The sequence below is a fragment of the Tachypleus tridentatus genome, chromosome 2 (assembly GCF_004210375.1).
Source record: "Tachypleus tridentatus isolate NWPU-2018 chromosome 2, ASM421037v1, whole genome shotgun sequence".
Taxonomy (NCBI): domain Eukaryota; kingdom Metazoa; phylum Arthropoda; class Merostomata; order Xiphosura; family Limulidae; genus Tachypleus; species Tachypleus tridentatus.
The window spans coordinates 2,420,797-2,433,992 of NC_134826.1; the positions used below are offsets into that span (position 1 = coordinate 2,420,797).

Consider the following 13,196-nt stretch of genomic DNA (forward strand, 5'->3'; position numbering starts at 1 on the left):
GCCTATTCGCGGTTCGCCATTCGCGGCCCCGCATATTCGCGGGTTATGCGCGAACTGCGTTTTGTAGGTCACAGAGACTGAAAGGGCTTTTCGAGGAGATTTCTGTTGTATTTACTCAATCAAGCCGTTTTATCAATTGTCGTCTTCACCAAAAAAAGATTGGACTGCTATTGGCTGACTGCCTCAGCTTCCCCAACAACGCAAACGGCAAAGCACAGCCCGGTAACGCACGGTACAATTTAGTGAAATACATAACAGTATGCAATATTGCTACATTATTACTGCATCAATGAGTATAAGTATCATTAGTGTTTGGGAAGCATTTCATATAGTATATAATCGCATACATATACGTTTTAAAACTGCATCCAATATTCGCGGTTTTTCGCTATTCGCGGGAGGGTAAAGAACGTAACCCCCGCGAATAACGAGGTCACACTGTACATAGAATCAGATGCATCTGAAAGCAAAAATTTTAATAAATTCAGTCACAACAATATGCTAAATAATAATCAATTTACCTTCAATCTCTTGTAGTAACTGTAAAAAGGTAATAAAATTTTCACCAATAATGAATGACGGACAGCAGAGGTTAGGGAAAATTGTCGCCAGCGGGCGAAGGCGAGGTTCAGGACATGACGTTGAGTCGTAGACAATAGTGCTAGTGCACGTCACCTATTCATGCCCTAAGGAGGCCGACCAATCGAATTCGGCCTGCTCCTCTCTAGCAAAGATAATTTTAGAAGTTTGTCGAGTCGAAGCCTGGGAATCCCGTAGGATCGATGCTTTTAAAAATATTCCATTTGCGTTGGATTACAGATCAGGCCACATGGTTAGATTACAACAACTAGGGCCACACTAAATGGCTTGGCGGGCCGGGTTGTGGCCCGCGGGCCGCCTGTTGCACACCCCTGTTCTAGAGTATCAAAAAATCTCACAATTTGTTTTTATCAACTTTATATGTTTGTTTCTTAGTAGTACCAATTTGTGTATTTTAATCTAATCATAAAACATTTTGTGGTTCTTTCTATTTTTATATATGTATAAAAGGTTAAAGTCATATGTACGTAAAAGATCTACAGACGACAAACAAAACTTGCTCTGAAATCTACACCTGCAAAACGTTATAAACGTGATCGCGAGGAACAATCTTTTATTTATAATCTAAGTACAATTTGTTTACTAGCGTTAAAGGAGAAATTGTCTTTTTTATAACCCAACTTTGAACACTTCTGTCTTTTCCCACTGCTATCCTTCACTTATCTATTTTACATTTCTGTCTTCATCTTCTTTTTCTTTCGGTCCCCCGCTTGTACAGCGGTAAGTTTACGGATTTACAACGCTAAAATTAGTCGTTCGATTCTCCTCTGTGGACTCGGCAGACAGTTTGGTGCGGCTTTGCTATAAGAAAACACACACGTTCTCTTTCGGTTACGTCACATATTTACAACAATTGATTGACGAATATTGTTACGCTTTTAACCAATACAAAGTGTTACAGGCAACAATAAAATGTAGCTATAATGTTATTGAATATTTGCATATAGTAACTAAGGGAACAAGATATTAAAGTAGGAACAGAACTGTACGAAGAAAAAGTAAACTTTTGCAGTTGAAAGTTTCTAACCTTACATATCATGGGTATTCGGCCAATACAATTTCCAGGTATAACGTTTTGTATAAATATTTTAATTGTATATTCACATAAGGTCATTCTATAAATCTGAATTAAATTCTTGAAATAAGAAACAAAAGTTAGACATCGTGTTACTCGACAACCAGCGAGAGGCTAAGTAATTAGGGTTAGCAAATATGGGTCTGTTTTAGATAGCATGGTACTGAAAAATTTTAAAAAAGGGAACATTTTCTGAGAAAAAAAGATTCTTTTTACGACAGCTACTGCAGGGGAAAAGCGTTCGGATTGTGCTAATACAAACAATCATTCTTTTATATTAAATGTGCTAAATTTTATTGAATAAACAACAGATTTGTTTGATAATACTAGTGCACTTACCCTTATTCTTCTGCGGTGATAAGTGAATGCGGGCTAAGTAGAACCAATAGGTGGTTTTTGAACTACTACATTACACGTGCACAAAAGTGTGTTATTTCAAGTAATTATGACACCTAAGGTAACATTTAAGAGTTACTTAATGATATGTTGGCCATATAAGCTCAAATATTACGTAACGGTATTTCTGGTCATATAAATTATGTACTGTATTTGAAGTTTTTATGAACTGCACCTTCGTGGAGTTTAGGGTTATATGAAATTTTATTGATATATCGAATATATCTAGGAATTCAAATAAGAAGACTAAAAAGAATAGTGATGTGGGCGGGAAGTGGTGGGTTATACAACGTGGAATAGAGATTTGGATATTAGATATATAGAAGAAGAAGAAGATCAATTCGTTTGTGAAATAGTTAGCAACACGATGAATAATATGGTTCTGGATGTCAAGCAGTGGGTAAGATAATGCAAGATAGAGATTTGAAAATTAAATACTCAGTAAGAAGTATGAATGAATATTCGGATCTCATGTACACACCAAAGGAATGAAGAATAAAGATATGGATGTCGAACAGTTAAAAGGTACGTGAAAAATAAATATATGGATGCCAGATTTTTATAAAATTATGTCAAATATATATCTGTAAAATTCATGTAGCAAGATTTAAAAAAAAATAAATAAGTGGGCGGGAAGTGTTGGGTAACACAACATGAAATAGAAATTTGGATATTAGATATACACAAGAAGAAGAAAAATTTGTTTGTAAAATAGTTAGCAAGACGATGAACAATAAGGTTCTGGATGTCAAGCGATGAGTAAAATAATGCAAAATGGAAACTTTAGTTATAAATAATTAATAAAAAAATAATTGACGATTTGGATCTCATGTACATGGCAAGAAAGTAAAGAATAAAGATATTGATGAGGAACAGTCAAAAGATAAGTGAAAAATAAGTATATGGATTCCGGATTTTTATAAAATTTTATCGAATATATCTCTCAAATTGAAATAAGAAGACAAACAAGAATAGAGATGTGGGCGGGAAGTGGGGGTTATACAACGTGGAATAGATATTTGTATATATAAGATATATAGAAGGAGAAGAAGAGAAAGTTGTTTGTGAAATAGTTAGCAAAAAAATGAACAATAGGGTTCTGGATGTCAAGCGATGAGTAAAATAATGAAAAATGGAGATTTCAAAATTAAATACTTAGTAAGAAGAATGAATGAAGATTGGGATCTTATGTACACACCAAGGGAATGATGAATAAAGATATAAATGTCGAACAGATAAAAGGTACCTGAAAAATAAATACATAAATGCCAGATTTTTGTAAAATTATGTCGAATATATATGAAATTCAAGTAGCTGAATTAACAAGAACACAGAAGTGGGCGGAAAGTGGTAGGTTATAAAACGAAATAACGGAGATTTCGATAGTAGAAATATAGAAAAAAAAGAAAGAGTTGTTTGTGAAATGGTTAGAAAGACGATGAAGAGTTGGCACATGGAAATCAAGCTATGAGTGAAATCATGCAAAATGGAAATTTTACTTATAAATACTTAATAAAAATAATGATTGACGATTTGGATCTAATATACCTGCAAGGGATTAAAGAGAATAAAAATATGGATGTCGAACAGTTAAAATGTAAGTTAAAAAAATATATGGATGCCAGATATTTGTTAAACTATGACTAATTTTTGTATGAAATTAAAGTCGAAAGATAAACAAGAATAAAAAAGGGGGCGGGAAGTGGTGGGATATACAACGTAGAACAGAGCTTTCGATATTAGATATATAGAAGAAGAAGAAAGATTTGTTTGTGAAATAGTAAGCAAGACTATGAAGAGTAGGCACCTGGATACCAAGCGATGATTAAAATAATGCAAAATAAAAATTTTAGTTATAAATACTTAATAAAAATAATTATTGACGATTTGGATCTCATATACATGGCAAAAGAGTAAAAAGAATAAAAATATGGATGTGGAACAGTTAAACAGAACGTTAAAAAATAAGTATATGGATGCCGGATTTTTATAAAATTATGCCGAGAATATATGTAAAATTGAAATAAGAAGACTAACAAGGATAGAGATGTGGGCGGGAAGTGGTGGGTTATAAAACGTGGAATAAAGATTTGAATATAAAATATATATGTGGACAGAAAGAGAGATATGTTTGTGAAATAGTTAGCAAGACCATGAAGAATGGGGTGTTGAATGTTAAACAGTGGGTAAGATTATGCAAGATGGAGATTTAATAATTAAATACTTAGTAAAAAGAATAAATGAAGATTGGAATCTCATGTACATACCAAGGGAATGAAGAATAAAGATATGGATGTCGAACAGCTAAAAGGTACGTGAAAAATAAATATGAGGATGCGAGATTTTTACAAAACTTTGACAAATATATCTATGAAATTAAAGTAGCAAGATTAACAAGTATAAAGAATTGGGTGGGAAGTGGTTGGTTATAAAACGAAAAATAAAACTTTCGATATTAGATATGTAGAAGAAGAAAAAAGATTTGTTTGTGAAACAGGTAGCAAGACGATGAAAACTACGCACCTAAACATCAAGCCTTGATTACAATAATGCAAAATGGAAATTTTAGTTAAAACACTTAATAAAAATAATTATTGACGATTTGGATCTCATATACATGGCAAAGGATTAAAAAGAATAAAGATATGGATGTGGAATAGTTTAAAGGTACGTGAAAAATAAGTATATGAATGCCGGATTTTTATAAAATTATGTCGTGTATATTTGTGAAATTGAAATAAGAAGACTAACAAGAATAGAGATGTGGGCGGGAAGTGGTAGGTTATACAACATGGAAGAAAGATTTGAATATAACATATATAGAAGGAGAAGAAAAGAAATTTGTTTGTGAAATAGTTAGCAACACGATGAATAATATGGTTCTGGATGTCAAGCAGTGGGTAAGATAATGGAAGATGGAGATTTGAAAATGAAATACTTAGTAAGAAGAATGAATGAAGATTGTGATCTCATTTACATACGAAAGGAATTAAGAATAAAGATATGGATGTCGAACAGTTAAAAGGTACGTGAAAAATAAATATATGAATGTAAGATTTTAAAAAAAATTATGGCAAATAAGTCTATTAAATTCAAGTACCAAAATTAACAAGTGTAGAGACGTGGTGGGTTATACAACGTATCAGAGATATTAAAATATTAGATATATGGAAGATGAAGAAAAGAGATTTGTTTGTGAAATAGTTAGCAAGACGATGAATATTAGGTTTTGAATGTCAAGCAGTGGGAAAGGTAATGCAAGATGGAAATTCGAAAATTAAATGCTCAGTGAAAAGAATGAATGAAGACTGAGATCTCATGTACATACCAAGGAATGAAGAATAAAGAAATGGATGTTGAAGAGTTAAAAGGTATGTGAAGAACAAATATATGAATGCCACATTTTTATAAAATAATGTCGAATATAAATGAAATTCAAGTAGCAAAACTAACAAGAATAAAGAAGTGGGCGGGAAGATGTGGGTTATACAACGAAGAACAGAGCTTTCGATATTAGATATATAGAAGACAAAGAAAGATTTGTTTGTAAAATAGTTAGCAATACGATGAAAAATAGGGTCCTGTATATCAAGCAGTAGATAAGATTATGGAAATTGGACATTTGAAAAATAAATATTTAGTGAAAACAATGAATGAAGATTGGGATCTTATATACATAGCAAGGGAATGAAGGATAAAGATATGGATGTCGAACAGTTAAAAGGTACGTGAAAAATAAATATATAAATGCCAGATTTTATAAAATTATGTCGAATATATTTGAAATTGAAATAAGAAGATTAACAAGAATAGAGATGTGGGCGGGAAGTGGTAGGTTATACAACGAAATAAAGAAATTTTTGAATATAGAATATATAGAAAAAGAAAAGAGAAATTTGTTTGTGAAATAGTTAGAAAGACGATGAATAATATGGTTCTGGATGTCAAGCAGTGGGTAAGATAATGCAAGATGGAAATTTTAAAATAAATACTTAGTAAAAATAATGAATGAAGATTTGGATCTCACAATACACACAAGGGAAAAAGAAGAATAAAGATATGGATGTCGAACAGTTAAAAGGTAAGTTAAAAAAAATATATGGATGCCAGATATTTGTTAAATTATGTCTAAATATATATGAAATTAAAGTCGAAAAATTAACAAGAATAAAAAAGTGGGCGGTAAAGTGGTGGGTTATACAACGAAGAACAGAGCTTTCGATATTAGATATATAGAAGAAGAAGAAAGATTTGTTTGTGAAATAGTTAAGCAAGACGATGAAGAGTAGGCACCTGAATATCAAGCGATGAGTAAAATAATGCAAAATGGAAATTTTGGTTACAAATAATTAATAAAAATAATGATTGACGATTTGGATCTCATATACATGGCAAAAAAGTAAAAAGAATAAAGATATGGATGTGGAACAGTTAACAGAACGTTAAAAAATAAGTATATGGATGCCGAGATTTTATAGAATTATGCCGAGAACATATGTGAAATTGAAATAAGAAGACTAACAAGGATAGAGATGTGGGCGGGAAGTGGTGGGTTATAAAACGTGGAATAAAGATTTGAATATAAAATATATATGTGGACAGAAAGAGAGGTATGTTTGTGAAATAGTTAGCAAGACCATGAAGAATGGGGTGTTGAATGTTAAACAGTGGGTAAGATTATGCAAGATGGAGATTTAATAATTAAATACTTAGTAAAAAGAATAAATGAAGATTGGGATCTCATGTACATACCAAGGGAATGAAGAATAAAGATATGGATGTCGAACAGCTAAAAGGTACGTGAAAAATAAATATGAGGATGCGAGATTTTTTACAAAACTATGACAAATATATCTATGAAATTAAAGTAGCAAGATTAACAAGAATAAAGAATTGGGTGGGAAGTGGTTGGTTATAAAACGAAAAATAAAACTTTCGATATTAGATATGTAGAAGAAGAAAAAAGATTTGTTTGTGAAATAGGTAGCAAGACGATGAAGACTACGCACCTAAACATCAAGCCTTGATTACAATGATGCAAAGTGGAAATTTTAGTTATAAACACTTAATAAAAATAATTATTGACGATTTGGATCTCATATACATGGCAAGGGATTAAAAAGCATAAAGATATGGAGGTGGAATAGTTTAAAGGTACGTGAAAAATAAGTATATGAGTGCCGGATTTTTATAAAATTATGTCGTGTATATTTGTGAAATTGAAATAAGAAGACTAACAAGAATAGAGATGTGGGCGGGAAGTGGTAGGTTATACAACATGGAAGAAAGATTTGAATATAACATATATAGAAGGAGAAGAAAAGAAATTTGTTTGTGAAATAGTTAGCAACACGATGAATAATATGGTTCTGGATGTCAAGCAGTCGGTAAGATAATGGAAGATGGAGATTTGGAAATGAAATGCTTAGTAAGAAGAATGAATGAAGATTGTGATCTCATTTACATACGAAAGGAATTAAGAATAAAGATATGGATGTCGAACAGTTAAAAGGTACGTGAAAAATAAATATATGAATGTAAGATTTTAAAAAAAATTATGGCAAATAAGTCTATTAAATTCAAGTACCAAAACTAACAAGTGTAGAGACGTGGTGGGTTATACAACGTATCAGAGAAATTAAGATATTAGATATATGGAAGATGAAGAAAAGAGATTTGTTTGTGAAATAGTTAGCAAGACGATGAATATTAGGTTTTGCATGTCAAGCAGTGGGTAAGGTAATGCAAGATGGAAATTCGAAAATGAAATGCTTTGTAAAAAGAATGAATGAAGACTGGGATCTCGTGTACATACCAAGGAAATGAAGAATAAAGAAATGGATGTTGAAGAGTTAAAAGGTATGTGAAAAACAAATATATGAATGCCACATTTTCATAAAATAATGTCGAATATAAATGAAATTCAAGTAGCAAAACTAACAAGAATAAAGAAGTGGGCGGGAAGATGTGGGTTATACAACGAAGAACAGAGCTTTCGATATTAGATATATAGAAGAAAAAGAAAGATATTTTTGTAAAATAGTTAGAAATACGATGAAAAATAGGGTCCTGTATATCAAGCAGTAGATAAGATTATGGAAATTGGACATTTGAAAAATAAATATTTAGTGAAAACAATGAATGAAGATTGGGATCTTATATACATAGCAAGGGAATGAAGGATAAAGATTTGGATGTCGAACAGTTAAAAGGTACGTGAAAAATAAATACATAAATGCCAGATTTTTGTAAAATTATGTCGAATATATATGAAATTCAAGTAGCTGAATTAACAAGAGCACAGAAGTGGTCGGAAAGTGGTAGGTTATAAAACGAAATAACGGAGATTTCTATAGTAGAAATATAGAAAAAAAAGAAAGAGTTGTTTGTGAAATGGTTAGAAAGACGATGAAGAGTTGGCACATGGAAATCAAGCTATGAGTGAAATCATGCAAAATGGAAATTTTACTTATAAATACTTAATAAAAATAATGATTGACGATTTGGATCTACTATACCTGCAAGGGATTAAAGAGAATAAAAATATGGATGTCGAACAGTTAAAAGGTAAGTTAAAAAAATATATGGATGCCAGATATTTGTTAAACTATGACTAATTTTTGTATGAAATTAAAGTCGAAAGATAAACAAGAATAAAAAAGTGGGCGGGAAGTGGTGGGATATACAACGTAGAACAGAGCTTTCGATATTAGATATATAGAAGAAGAAGAAAGATTTGTTTGTGAAATAGTAAGCAAGACTATGAAGAGTAGGCACCTGGATACCAAGCGATGATTAAAATAATGCAAAATAAAATTTTAGTTATAAATACTTAATAAAAATAATTATTGACGATTTGGATCTCATATACATGGCAAAAGAGTAAAAAGAATAAAAATATGGATGTGGAACAGTTAAACAGAACGTTAAAAAATAAGTATATGGATGCCGGATTTTTATAAAATTATGCCGAGAATATATGTAAAATTGAAATAAGAAGACTAACAAGGATAGAGATGTGGGCGGGAAGTGGTGGGTTATAAAACGTGGAATAAAGATTTGAATATAAAATATATATGTGGACAGAAAGAGAGATATGTTTGTGAAATAGTTAGCAAGACCATGAAGAATGGGGTGTTGAATGTTAAACAGTGGGTAAGATTATGCAAGATGGAGATTTAATAATTAAATACTTAGTAAAAAGAATAAATGAAGATTGGGATCTCATGTACATACCAAGGGAATGAAGAATAAAGATATGGATGTCGAACAGCTAAAAGGTACGTGAAAAATAAATATGAGGATGCGAGATTTTTACAAAACTTTGACAAATATATCTATGAAATTAAAGTAGCAAGATTAACAAGAATAAAGAATTGGGTGGGAAGTGGTTGGTTATAAAACGAAAAATAAAACTTTCGATATTAGATATGTAGAAGAAGAAAAAAGATTTGTTTGTGAAATAGGTAGCAAGACGATGAAGACTACGCACCTAAACATCAAGCCTTGATTACAATAATGCAAAATGGAAATTTTAGTTAAAACACTTAATAAAATAATTATTGACGATTTGGATCTCATATACATGGGAAAGGATTAAAAGAATAAAGATATGGATGTGGAATAGTTTAAAGGTACGTGAAAAATAAGTATATGAATGCCGGATTTTTATAAAATTATGTCGTGTATATTTGTGAAATTGAAATAAGAAAACTAACAAGAATAGAGATGTGGGCGGGAAGTGGTAGGTTATACAACGTGGAAGAAAGATTTGAATATAACATATATAGAAGGAGAAGAAAAGAAATTTGTTTGTGAAATAGTTAGCAACACGATGAATAATATGGTTCTGGATGTCAAGCAGTCGGTAAGATAATGGAAGATGGAGATTTGGAAATGAAATACTTAGTAAGAAAAATCAATGAAGATTGTGATCTCATGTACACACCAAGAAAATGAAGAATAAAGATATGGATGTCGAACAGTTAAAATGTACGTGAAAAATAAATATATGAATGTAAGATTTTAAAAAAATTATGGCAAATAAGTCTATTAAATTCAAGTACCAAAATTAACAAGTGTAGAGACGTGGTGGGTTATACAACGTATCAGAGAAATTAAGATATTAGATATATGGAAGATGAAGAACAGAGATTTGTTTGTGAAATAGTTAGCAAGACCATGAATATTAGGTTTTGAATGTCAAGCAGTGGGTAAGGTAATGCAAGATGGAAATTCGAAAATGAAATGCTTTGTAAAAAGAATGAATGAAGACTGGGATCTCGTGTACATACCAAGGAAATGAAGAATAAAGAAATGGATGTTGAAGAGTTAAAAGGTATGTGAAAAACAAATATATGAATGCCACATTTTTATAAAATAATGTCGAATATAAATGAAATTCAACTAGCAAAACTAACAAGAATAAAGAAGTGGGCGGAAGATGTGGGTTATACAACGAAGAACAGAGCTTTCGATATTAGATATATAGAAGAAAAAGAAAGATGCGTTTGTAAAATAATTAGCAATACGATGAAAAATAGGGTCCTGTATATCAAGCAGTAGATAAGATTATGGAAATTGGACATTTGAAAAATAAATATTTAGTGAAAACAATGAATGAAGATTGGGATCTTATATACATAGCAAGGGAATGAAGGATAAAGATATGGATTTCGAATAGTTAAAAGGTACGTGAAAAATAAGTATATGAATGCCGGATTTTTATAAAATTATGTCGTGTATATTTGTGAAATTGAAATAAGAAGACTAACAAGAATAGAGATGTGGGCGGGAAGTGGTAGGTTATACAACGTGGAAGAAAGATTTGAATATAACATATATAGAAGGAGAAAAAGAGAGATGTGTTTGTGAAATAGTTAGCAACACGATGAATAATATGGTTCTGGATGTCAAGCAGTGGGTAAGATAATGGAAGATTTAGATTTGAAAATGAAATACTTAGTAAGAAAAATGAATGAAGATTGTGATCTCATTTACATACGAAAAGAATTAAGAATAAAGATATGGATGTCGAACAGTTAAAAGGTAAGTGAAAAATAAATATATGGATGCCAGATTTTTGTAAAATTATGTCGAATATATATGAAATTAAAGTAGCAAATTTAACAAGAATAAAGAAGTGGGCGGAAAGTGGTGGGTTATACAACGAAGAACAGAGCTTTTGACATAAGATATGCAGAAGAAGAAAAAAGATTTAATTGTGAAATAGTTAGCAAGACGATGAAGACTAGACTGCACCTGGATATCAAGCGTTGATTACAATGATGCAAAGTGGATATCAAGCGTTGATTACAATGATGCAAAGTGGAAATTTTAGTTATAAACACTTAATAAAAATAATGATTGACGATTTGGATCTCATATACATGGCAAGGTATTAAAAAGAATAAAGATATGGATGTGGAACAGTTGAAAGGTACGTGAAAAATGAGCACATAGATACCAGATATTTATAAAATTTTGTCGAATATATCTCTGAAATTGAAATAAAAAGACAAACAAGAATAGAGATGTGGGCGGGAAGTGGTGGGTTATACCACGTGGAATAGAGATTTGGATATTAGATATATACAAGAAGAAGAAGAGAAATTTGTTTGTGAAATAATTAGCAAGGAAATGTAGAATTGGGTCTTGGATGTCAAGAGGTGGTTAAAATGATGCAAGATGGAGATTTGAAAATTAAATACTTACGAAAAAGAATGAATGAAGATTGGGATCTCATGTACATACCAATGGAATGAAGAATAAAGATTTGGATGTCGAACAGTTAAAAGGTACGTGAAAAATAAATACATAAATGCCAGATTTTTGTAAAATTATGTCGAATATATATGAAATTCAAGTAGCTGAATTAACAAGAACACAGAAGTGGGCGGAAAGTGGTAGGTTATAAAACGAAATAACGGAGATTTCGATAGTAGAAATATAGAAAAAAAAGAAAGAGTTGTTTGTGAAATGGTTAGAAAGATGATGAAGAGTTGGCACATGGAAATCAAGCTATGAGTGAAATCATGCAAAATGGAAATTTTACTTATAAATACTTAATAAAAATAATGATTGACGATTTGGATCTAATATACCTGCAAGGGATTAAAGAGAATAAAAATATGGATGTCGAACAGTTAAAATGTAAGTTAAAAAAATATATGGATGCCAGATATTTGTTAAACTATGACTAATTTTTGTATGAAATTAAAGTCGAAAGATAAACAAGAATAAAAAAGTGGGCGGGAAGTGGTGGGATATACAACGTAGAACAGAGCTTTCGATATTAGATATATAGAAGAAGAAGAAAGATTTGTTTGTGAAATAGTAAGCAAGACTATGAAGAGTAGGCACCTGGATACCAAGCGATGATTAAAATAATGCAAAATAAAATTTTAGTTATAAATACTTAATAAAAATAATTATTGACGATTTGGATCTCATATACATGGCAAAAGAGTAAAAAGAATAAAAATATGGATGTGGAACAGTTAAACAGAACGTTAAAAAATAAGTATATGGATGCCGGATTTTTATAAAATTATGCCGAGAATATATGTAAAATTGAAATAAGAAGACTAACAAGGATAGAGATGTGGGCGGGAAGTGGTGGGTTATAAAACGTGGAATAAAGATTTGAATATAAAATATATATGTGGACAGAAAGAGAGATATGTTTGTGAAATAGTTAGCAAGACCATGAAGAATGGGGTGTTGAATGTTAAACAGTGGGTAAGATTATGCAAGATGGAGATTTAATAATTAAATACTTAGTAAAAAGAATAAATAAAGATTGGGATCTCATGTACATACCAAGGGAATGAAGAATAAAGATATGGATGTCGAACAGCTAAAAGGTACGTGAAAAATAAATATGAGGATGCGAGATTTTTATGAAACTATGACAAATATATCTATGAAATTAAAGTAGCAAGATTAACAAGAATAAAGAATTGGGTGGGAAGTGGTTGGTTATAAAACGAAAAATAAAACTTTCGATATTAGATATGTAGAAGAAGAAAAAAGATTTGTTTGTGAAATAGGTAGCAAGACGATGAAGACTACGCACCTAAACATCAAGCCTTGATTACAATGATGCAAAGTGGAAATTTTAGTT

At 31.0% G+C, this 13,196-nt stretch overlaps 1 long non-coding RNA gene across 1 annotated transcript in view; it reads left to right on the plus strand.

The window, feature by feature from the left end:
• The first annotated feature begins 561 nt into the window (after positions 1-561).
• LOC143235128 (uncharacterized) overlaps positions 562-13,196 on the plus strand; it is a 93,803-nt gene continuing 81,168 nt past the window's right edge. Inside the window, exon 1 of the long non-coding RNA XR_013018932.1 lies at positions 562-921. This is a non-coding gene — a long non-coding RNA (uncharacterized LOC143235128). The remainder of the gene's footprint in view (positions 922-13,196) is intronic.